This window comes from Pteropus vampyrus, unplaced genomic scaffold, assembly GCF_000151845.1.
Source record: "Pteropus vampyrus isolate Shadow unplaced genomic scaffold, Pvam_2.0 Scaffold41, whole genome shotgun sequence".
Taxonomy (NCBI): Eukaryota; Metazoa; Chordata; class Mammalia; order Chiroptera; family Pteropodidae; genus Pteropus; species Pteropus vampyrus.
The window spans coordinates 7,229,685-7,240,781 of NW_011888822.1; the positions used below are offsets into that span (position 1 = coordinate 7,229,685).

At 34.3% G+C, this 11,097-nt stretch overlaps 1 pseudogene; it reads left to right on the forward strand.

The window, feature by feature from the left end:
- Positions 1-5,052: 5,052 nt before the first annotated feature.
- LOC111738668 lies at positions 5,053-5,171 on the forward strand (annotated as a pseudogene).
- Positions 5,172-11,097: the final 5,926 nt, after the last annotated feature.

The window sequence follows — 11,097 nt, forward strand, 5'->3', positions numbered from 1 at the left end:
CTTACCAAGAACCAAAAGTCACACAACCCTGTGCATCTTTATCAAAGAATTAGCAGAGATGGAAAATAGCCTCTCTCACTTTTTTTTTTTTGCCTCAACTTTAATGGCACTGGACATCAATGGACTTTGCACATGATGAGGAAAAAATAACTCTATCATCATCTTCCTTGCCGATAGCTTACTCCCTACAAAACTATTATTCAGAGAGAGAAAGTCTTGTATTTATTAGGTAAATCAGAGCTAACCCAGGAGGTGTTTGACAGGAGACATTTAATTTTCTCCTCAATAGGACATCTCATTCAATAGACAGTGGCTCAGCCGATCCTTTATTCACAACCTTCTGCAGAAAAGTAGTGTGAACTGTAAATTGATTGCATTAAGTAACCAGAGCATTGAACTCTGTTGTTCTAAGTTTATTTTCCTTTCTTTAAAAAAAAAAAAAAAAAGCTTCTATAGAATGAGTTATCTCCATAGCAGTGTGACTCACATTTTCTGTCCTTTAACTTTCAGGACATTATCTATTTTGTACAAAATAGTCCAGTGTAAAAACCATTGAACTAAAACCATGGTTTGAATGCCATTGCTTTGTGAGAATAATGTAAGGTTTTCAGTATATCTAATTCTCTTGAAAATATGTGGCCCTGAAATAAGAACACTAACACACATGACTGAAAAAGCTGAATGAGAAGTGTAGCTTAAGAACAGTGTTCCCTATACACTTTGTTATGTACCAATATAATGTTTTCCATCAATATAATTCTGCAGTATAGTATAAAAAACTTGAATGGAAGATGAAAGACCTGGGTTCTTGTTTCGGCTCTGACTCTAAGTAGCTGCATGCATTTGAACAAGTCACTGTCTTCTATGGTTTTCTATGGCTGCTGTAACAAATTATCACAAATTTAGCTGCTTATAACAATACATTTATTATCTCACAGTTCTGTAGATTATACATCCAATAAGTTTAACTGGTTTGCTTTGGGTTCCACAAGGCTAGACTCAAGGTGCTGGCCAGCTAGGGCTCTTATCTGGAGACTCTGGGAGAGAATCTGCTTCCAAGCTCATTCTTTGTTGGCAGGTTGTTTGCAGAATTCACTCCATACAGTTATGGGACTGAGGGTTCTTTGTTGGCTCTCAGCCAGGGGTTATTCTTTGCTTCTAGAGATCACCTACATTTCCTGACTCTGGTTCTCTTTATTTGAAAGCCAGTAATAGTAGGTTCAGGCCCTCTTAAGCTTCAAATCAATTCTACCCCTTCTGCTACTTCATCTCTGACTCTAGTCAGAGAAAATTTTACACTTCTAAGGGCTCAAGTGATTAAATTGAGCCAACCCAAATAACTCAGGATTATTTCCCTAGTCAGGGTCCAACTTTAATCATATCTGCAAAGTTCCTTTTGTTATATAAGATAATCTATTTTACAGGTTCTGATGATTAGAGCATGGACATCTTTGGGGGCTGGACATTATTCTGCCTATCTCACCTAACATATCTGCACTATCTCAAATTCTTCACCTCTTAAAGGGCGTCAAATGAAAAATTGTTGTACAGAAATCTTCCTATGGAAGACCAGAACATGTGTTTAGGTGAGATCTGAATCTGGATATGACATTGAATCACACTGAATCACACACCGAATGTGTTATGCCTATGTCAGTCTCTTTCAAGTCTTCATTAAGATGGGGGGAAAGTCTGTTTGATTCCAGTATTTCTTTTAGACTGATCTAATACTTGCTTATTTCCTTTCTTGTTGGGGTGGAGATGAGAAGAAAAAGAGGAAGAGGAGATAATGGAACTCAGGCCCCAAGTTTGGGAGCCAGTCTACCTAGTTAAGTTTGACAATATGATCTGCATTTATTATATTCATTTACTGCTATCTTCTGTTTATTGCAAATTGATATCGGCTTTCCATTTATGCTATTCATAAAATTTTAATTTTGAAACAAATGTATGTAAAAAATTAAATGAGTCAATTTAAATAAAAATTTCAAATAAATGATAATAAATATACAGATAAGACCCATACTGTAAGGGTAGTTCAAGAATGACAAAAGATGAGAATATTTCTGCACTAGAGGACTGATTTAATCAGTAAGCAAATGGGCCAACACTTAAATAAGCACTTCAAAAAAGACTCTATTTACAAGGCCAATGAACATATGCTTAGCTTTATTAATAATCAAGAAAATGCAAACTAGAACTCTAATAAGATACCATTACACACCCGCCAAAGTAACAAAAATTACAAGATTTAACACTACCAAATATGGCAAAAATTTATAGTAATGAGCACTCTCATGTACTGCTGAGGGAGTGTAAAGTGGTGCTTGCTATAGGGAAAAATTATGAAAGACTTTGATAAGAACCAAAAAGTTTACTATGTGTCCTGCTCAGTGCATCCTTCCAGGTTATTGCTGTCTTTCATTGTCTTGAGCTCTGTAAATTGTAGCAGTACAAATTATTCCTGTTCGTAGAAATGTAAATTGTGTCTGGCAGAATGGCATCGACTATCACCCAATATATATTGACCAATTTGTAAATTATTTTCAGCATTCCTGATTCTTATATATTTTTCTGTTCTTCGAATTCTTTCAACTGACTGTAGCACTGACAGTTTCCTTCACTGATTAATGAGTTAAATAAAATCCTTGATATGTATTAATTTCATATTTTATGAGAATCATGATTTTATATTTTTTAAAAATATATTTCACAGAACAAACTATAAAACAGTTGAATATTAACAAGTAAAGATGTGTATAGCCCAGAACTCCACTCTGTACATATCCTAGGAAAACTCTTTCATACATGCAACAAAGGCATGTATAAGAATATTCAAAAAAATATTATTTGTGAAGATGGCTGAGTAGGTAAATGCTGTGCTCACTTCCCTAAATTTTAATGACCACATCAAAATTACAGCTACAGTACAGACAACAATCAGTCTGGATAACCATCTGAAGACTAGCTGAACAGAAGTTCTATAACTAAGAATATCAAGAAGAAGCCACATCAAGATGAGTAGGAGGGGCAGAGATATGAAATGGGCTGGCACCATACCTGTGTGTGTTGGTTGAGAATCAAGAGAGATATCTCAGTTGCAGAGGACTTCCTGAGAAGTGAGGGGTCCCAATCCCACAACAGGCTCCCCAGCCTAGTGTACCAGTGCCAGAAAGAGGGGTTCCCACAACATCTGGCTGTGAAAAACAGTGGGGATTCTGTCCATCAAGGTGAGATGCCAGTTGCCACCAGTACTAGCTGAAAACCCAGGTATCTTCTTAAAGGGCCTGCATACAAACTCGCTTGCTTGCAGGCACCCAACCTGGGCTCTGGTGGAGGAACAGCAGCTTGGGAGGTGCCAGAGACATACAGGGAGAAATTGAGTTGTGTGGCTTGAAGGCAAGGACTGGAGGGATAGCTGCCATCTTTGCTATGTTGAGCTCTCTCCCAACATGGCCAAATCTGAATGTACATTAGCTTGGAAAACTATATTCACTCCATGCTGGTGACTCCCAGAGACTCTGTCTTACCCAACTTGCTCACTACCTGAGGCTTTTTCAGCAGCTGAGACTCATGAGAAGCCAGCATGTGGTGTCAGGACTCGGGGTCCCTGAGCCATTTGCTGAGCTGCCCCAGGCCAAGTAATTGTGGCAGCTGGCCTCAGTTCACAACATGGCCTCTCCCTTGCCCCTCCAGGTCCAGCACAGGAAAATACCAATTGTGGATTGCTAGATAGCCACAGGCTGGCCACAGGCAGTGGCTGACTTTTGACTCTCAAGAGGCCCTAGAACCAACACACCTGGTGGCCAGCTTTATGCCACAACAGAGCACCACCTGATTAGCCTCATAAGCAGCACACAAAGATGGGAATCTTGGTAGGTATCAGAACCCACTGGAGCAAATCCTGTTCCATGGGATCAGCTCCTTCATGGCAGCTCATATGCTATGGTCATGGCCAATCTTCATAGCCAGTAAGTCTGAGGGTCAATCCCACCCAATGACTTGACAATAGCAGTCAAGGCTCAGCTAAAGCAGGAGGGTACACAGAGATCACACAAGGAGCCCTCTTGGTGCACCGGCTCAGGTGATCAGGAAGACTGTGTCATTAGGCTGCACAAGACACCTACTACATAAGGCTACTCCTCCAAGACTGAGAGATAGAACAGATCTACCTAATACTTAGAAACAAACATCACCAAAATGAAGAGACAAAAAACATGTCTCAAATGAAAGAACAGGGGAGAATTCCAGGAAAAGAACTAAATAAAATGGAGGCAAACAATCTACCAATGACAGAGTTCAAAACATTGGTTATAAGGATGGTCAAGGAACTTAATGAGCACTTCAACAAAGAGATAGTAAGCATAAAAAATAACATAGATCCATAAAAAAGAACCAGTCATAAATGAAGAATACAATAACCAAAATGAAGAATACACCAGATAGAATCAATAATAGCACATTAGATAAAGCAGGCGATTGAATCGGTAATTTAAAAGACCAGGTAGCAGAAAACAATCAAAAGCAAAAAGAAAAAAAGAATTTAAATAATAATAGCTTAAGGGACATCTGGGATAACATCAAGTGTAACAATATTCACATCATAGGAGTACAGAAGAAGCAAGAGAGAACAAGGGAGTGAGACTTATTTGAAGAAATGATGACAAAAAACTTCCCTAATCTGGTAAAGAAAATAGACATACAAGTTCAGGAAATGCAGAGAGTCCCAAACAAGATGAACTCAAAGAGGCCCTTACCATCACATCATAATTAAAATACCAAAGATTAAAGACAAAGAGAGTCTTAAAAGCAGCAAGAGAAAGGCAGCTAGTTACCTACAAAAGAGCTCCTATAAGACTGTCAGCTGATTTTTCTGCAGGCCAGAAGGGACTGGCATGAAATATTCAAAGTGATGAAAAACAAGAACCTACAACCAAGACAACTCTACCCAGCAAGGCTGTTTTTTAAAATTAAAAAGATAAAGAGCTTCCCAGACAAGAAAAAGATAAAGAAATTTGTTGCCATTCAACCAGTATTACAAGAAATGTTTCTGTCTACGGCCATGCTACCCTGAACAAGCCTAATCCAGTCTGATCTCGAAAGCTAAGAAGGGTCGGGCCTGGTTAGTACTTGGATGGAAGACCACCTAGGAAGACCAGGTGCTGTAGGCTTAAAAATATAAAAAAATAAGGGATTGTAAGCTGACAAGGTCCTTGCAATCTGTGAGATCAACCAAGGATTGCCTCACCTAAAAAAAAAAAGAAAAAAGAAAGAAAGAAATGTTTCGTTAAGAAAAAGAAGGGGTGGGGGAAAAATATAAACATAAATAATAAAATGGCAATAACTAAATATTTATCAATAACCACTTTAAATGTAAATGGATTAAATACTCCAACCAAGACATAGGGTAGCTAAAAAAAGACCCATGATATGCTGTCTACAAGGGACTCACTTTCAGATCGAAAGACACACAGACTGAAAATAAAGGAATACAAAAAGATATTTCATGCAAATGGAAATGAAAAAAGCTGGGGTAGCAATACTTATATCAGACAAAATAGACTTTAAAATAAAGGTTATAACATAGAGACAAAGAAGGATATTTCATAATGATAAAGAGATCAATCCAACAAAAGAATATAACCCTTAGAAACATTTATGCACCCAACATAAAAGCACCTAAATATAGAAAGCAAATATTGACAGACATAAAAGGAGAGATCAGCAGTAATATAGTCACAGTAGGGAAATTTAACACCTAACTGACATCAATGGATTTATCTTCCAGAAAGAAAATCAATAAGGAAACAACAGCCTTAAATGACACATTAGACCAGATGAATTTAATTGATATATTTGGAGCATTTCACCCCAAAGCAGCAGAATCTATACATTTTTTTAAGTGCACATGGAATATTTTCCAAGATAGCCACATGTTAGGTCACGAAACAAGTCTCAATAAATTTAAGAAAATTAAAATCATATTAAGTGTCTTTTCTGACCACAATTGTATAATCTAGAAATCCATTACAAGAAAAAACCCAAAAAACATACAGACACAAAGAAGCTAAATAACATGCTACTAAACAGTGAATGAGTTAACAATGAGATCAAGAAAGTAATCAAAAGATACCATTAGACAAAAAGAGATGAAAACACAATGACTACAAATCTATGGAATGCAGTAAAAGCAGTCCTAAAAGGCAAATTCATGGTAATATAGGCCTGCTTTAAGAAACAAGAAAAGTCTCAAATAAATGATCTAACCTCATACCTAAAGGAACTAGAAAAATAACAGCAAACAAAGCCAAAAGTGAGTAGAAGGAAGGAAATAATAATAATCAGAGCAAAAATAAAAGAAATAGTGTCTAAAGAAAACAATACTAAAGATCAATAAAACCAAGAGCTGGTTCTTTGAAAATATAAACTAAATTAATAAACCTTTAACAAGACTCATCAAGAAAAAAAGAGAGAAGATCTAACTAAATAAAATAAGAAATGAAAGAGGAAAAGTGGAGACGGACACAACAGAAATAAAAAAAAAAGTATAAACAAATATCACTAGCGATCATATGTCAACATGTTGGACAATCTGGTAGAAACAAATAAATTCCTAGAAACATACAATCTTCTAAGAAGCAGAAAATCTGAACAGACTGATTACTACTAGCAAAATTGAATAAGTAATAAAAAAAACTTCCAACAAACAAAAGTCCTGGATCGAATGGCTTCACGGGTGAATTTTACCAAAGATTCAAAGGAAAATTAACACCTATCTTTCTCAAACTATTCAAAAAAATTTAAGAGTAGGAAAGGCTCCTAAGCTCATTTTAAGAGGCTACCATTACCCTGTTTCCAAAACCATACAAAGACATAAAAAAATAAAAAAAACTATAAAAAAAGGCCAATATCCCTGGTGAACATAGATAGAAAAATCCTCAGCAAATATTAGCAAGCCGAATTCAGCAATACATTAAAAAGATCATACATCTTGATCAAGTGGGATTTATTCCTAGAATGCAAAGTTTATTCAATATCTGCAAATCAATTAATGTGATATACCATGTAAACATAATGAAGTACAAAAATCATGTAATCATATCAATAGATGCGGAAAAAGCATTTTGACAAAATCCATCATCCATATAGTATAAAAACTCTCAGCAAAATGGAAACAGAAAGAGCATATCTCAACATAATAAAGGCCAGATAAACAAATCCACAACTAAAATTATACTCAATGGGGAAAATGTAAAAGCATTTTCCTTAAGATCAGGAACCACACAAAGATGCCCGCTTTCACCACTTTTATTTAACACAGTGATCAGATAAGAAAAAAAATAATCCAAATTGGAAAGAAAGAGGTAAAAGTGTCATTATTTTCAGATAACATGATATTATATGTAGAGAATGTCAATGATTCCATCAAAAAACTATTAGAACTGATAAATGAATTCAGTAAAGTGGCAGGATACAAAATTAATATTCAGAAATCAGTTGTATTCTTATACACCTATAATAAACTATCAGAAAGTAAAATCAAGAAAACAATCTCATTTACAATTGCATTAAAAAATACCTAGGAATAAATTTAACCAAGGAAGTTAGAGACCTATATTTGGAAAATTATAAGATAGTAAAGAAATAAATTGAAGAAGAATTAAATAAACAGAAGCATATATCATGCTCATGAATAGGAAAAATTAACATCGTTAAATTGTCCATACTATCCAAAGCAATCTATAGATTCAAGGCAATCCTTATTCAAATACCAATCATATTTTTCACAGAACTTGAACAAATAATTCTAAAATTTATATGGAACCACTAAAGACTCTGAATAGCCATAGTAATCTTAATAAAGAAGAACAGAGTTGGAGGTATCACACTGCCTGATATAATACAAGGCCATAGTAATCAAAACAGCATGGTACTGTCATAAAGCAGACATGTAGATCAATGGAACAGAATAGAGAGCCCAGATATAAACCCACACCTATATGGTCATTTAATCTATGACAACAGAGTCAAGAATATACAATGAGGTAAAGATAGTCTATTCAATAAACAGTGCTGGGAAAACTGAACAGATAGATGCAAAAAAAAAAAAATTAAACTAGAACACCTTCTTACACCATATACAGGAATAAATTCAAAATGGTTTAAAAACTTAAATGTAAGATCTCAAAACATAAAACTCCTAGAAGAAATCATAGGCAGTAAACTCTCTGACATTTTTTTTTCAATATATTTCCTCAGGCAAGGGAAACAAAAGAAAAAAATAAACAAATGGGTCTACATCAAACTAAAGTTTTTGCACAGCAAAGGAAACCATCAACAAAATGAGAAGACAACTACTAAATGGGAGAAAATATTTGTTAGTGATACATTAATAAGAGGTTAATATCAAAAAATTTATAAAGAAATCATATAACTTAACACCAAAAATCCCCCAAACAATCCAACTAAAAAATGGACAGACGACCTGAATAGGCATTTCTTTAAAGAAGAGATACAGATGGCCAATAGACATATGAAAAGATACTCAATGTCACTAATCATTAGAGAAATGTAAATTAAAACCTCTATGAGATATTACCTCACACTTGTCAGGATGGCTATCATCAATAAATCAAAAAACAAGTGCTGCAATGATGTTGAGAAAAGGGAACCCTCTTACACTGTTAGTAGGACTGCAAATTGGTGCAGCCACTATGGAAAACAGTATGAAGTTTCCTCAAAAAATTAAAAATAGAACTACCTTATGACTCATAAATTCCACTTCTGGCTATTTATCCTAAGAAATCCAAAACATTAATTTGAAATGATACATGCACTCTAGTGTTCACTGCAGCATTATTTACAATAGCCAAGATATAGAAGGAACATAAATACCCATAAACAGATGACTGGATAAAGAGGTGCTACATATATACAAAGGAATGTTAGCCATAAAACATAAATGAAATCTAACATTTGAGACAACATGGATGACCTAGAGGATATTATGCTAAGTGAAATAAGTCAGACAGAAAAAGAAAAATATCATACGATCTCACTTATATGTGGAATCTAAAGGACAAAACAAATAAACAAACAAAACAGGAACAGACTCAGAGATAAAGAGAACAAACTTATGGTTGCCATACAGAAGGGGAGTTGGGGGCCTGAGTGAAAAAATCGAAGAGATTAAAAAGTACAAATTGGTTGCTACAAAATAGTCATGGGGATGCATAGGGAACATAGTTAATAATATTGTAATAACTATGTATGGTGCCAGGTGGGTACTGAAGTTATCAGAAGGATCACTTTGTAAATTATATTAGTGTCTAACTACTATGCTGTACATCTGAATCTAACATAAAATAATATCGCATGTCAACCGTAATTGAAAAATAAAAAAAACAAACAAAAATGTGTATTATTTGTAAAAGCCAGAATACCCTGGAAAAACCTAAATGTTTCTCCACAGTAGAACGAATTAATAAATTATGACCTATTCATATGATAGAATGAAATAATCTATTTATATACAATTAAAATGAATGAACTACAACTATGTATAACATGGATAAATAAAGAATATGATATTTATTAAGAGAATTCAGACATGAAAGAATATATATTTATAATTCCATTTATGTAAGCTTCAAAAAATAGGTAAAACTAAACTTTAGTGTTTTAGAGATGCATATTTAGATGTCAAAACTATAAAGAAAAGCAAGATTATGAATATTGCAAAAGTTAGGATAATGAATCCTCTGTGGGGGGATGTGGCAGATATGGGATATAGGTAACATTCTCTTTTATAAGCTAGGTAGTAAAGATATAGTGTTTGCTTTACTACTACTCTTTAAAATGTACAAGTGTATTTAATATTTTCATATATATGTATGTATATGTACATACATATATATATATGACATACTTTACCCCCCCCCCCAAAAAATCTAAATTAATGGATCTATTATTCTGAGTTCTTTGAATAAGTAAACCGGTAACTGAAATGTTGGAATAAATGACCTCAGAGACCATCCTTTGAACCTCAAAGCGGTTATTTGATATAATTCCTTCATGGTGATAATGTATATCACAGAGCCTAAGCATAAATTTTGGCCACGAATGGCCTGTGATTCAGAAGTTCTCATAACCACATTATCCCTACCTCCTCTTCCAGATTAAATTGTGGAATGAGGGACAGAGTAACAAGAAGCCCCAAGAGCAAGTGTCAGCTTCAGTTATGCCAATTCTGGAGGAGGATGAAAGCATCTCTGTAAATTCTGGTGTTGAGAAAGTATAGAAAGAAAATGGGGGGAAGTGGTAAGGAAAAGGGAAGAGAAAGCTTGGACTCTAATTTGTTTTGGGGGCCCAGACTTTGAACATACTTAACTATTTGAGATAATTAACATCCTGTGATAGTAAATAATATCTCACATTGAATTTTATTTTCCTTAACAATATGTTTCTTTCACTTGGCCTATTTTTCAATTCCTATTGATTTAAGATATTATTTAGTGGAATATCAATAGACTGAAATGTTAGACATGAATGCATTTTGTAATCTGAAAAGCATAGTACAAATAGTATAACATAGGGCCTAGTATCATGAATGTACCTATTCAAATTTTCCAACCCTCAGTTGGGTAGTATATTGAAAGAAATGGTTTTGGCTAGTGAAATTCAGGCAAACTTAGGTTTTAAAAAAGCTCAAAATTACCAGTAAGCAGATATATTTATAAATCTCCTTAATATTTATTTATAATTATAAATATACACCTAGTAGGACTTTTAACACCTAAAAGCTAATTCTGGATGTTAATATTAAATCATGCAGAACAGAACTCTATCTGTGTTTCAGCCCAACACTTAATAGAAACTACAGATTTTCTATAATCCAGAATTACTATATATTTTTAGTTTAGACTGGGTAAAAAATCAATAATTAAACAATATACAGGATAAATGAATAGACTTACTTAAAAAAAAATCACAAAGTAGGATGCCAGTGTAATGAGATTATAGCCAAAACAAAGAACTATCTCTTTGTAAATGACCATTTATCACCCTCATAGAAATAATCTCTTAAAGGAAGGACCA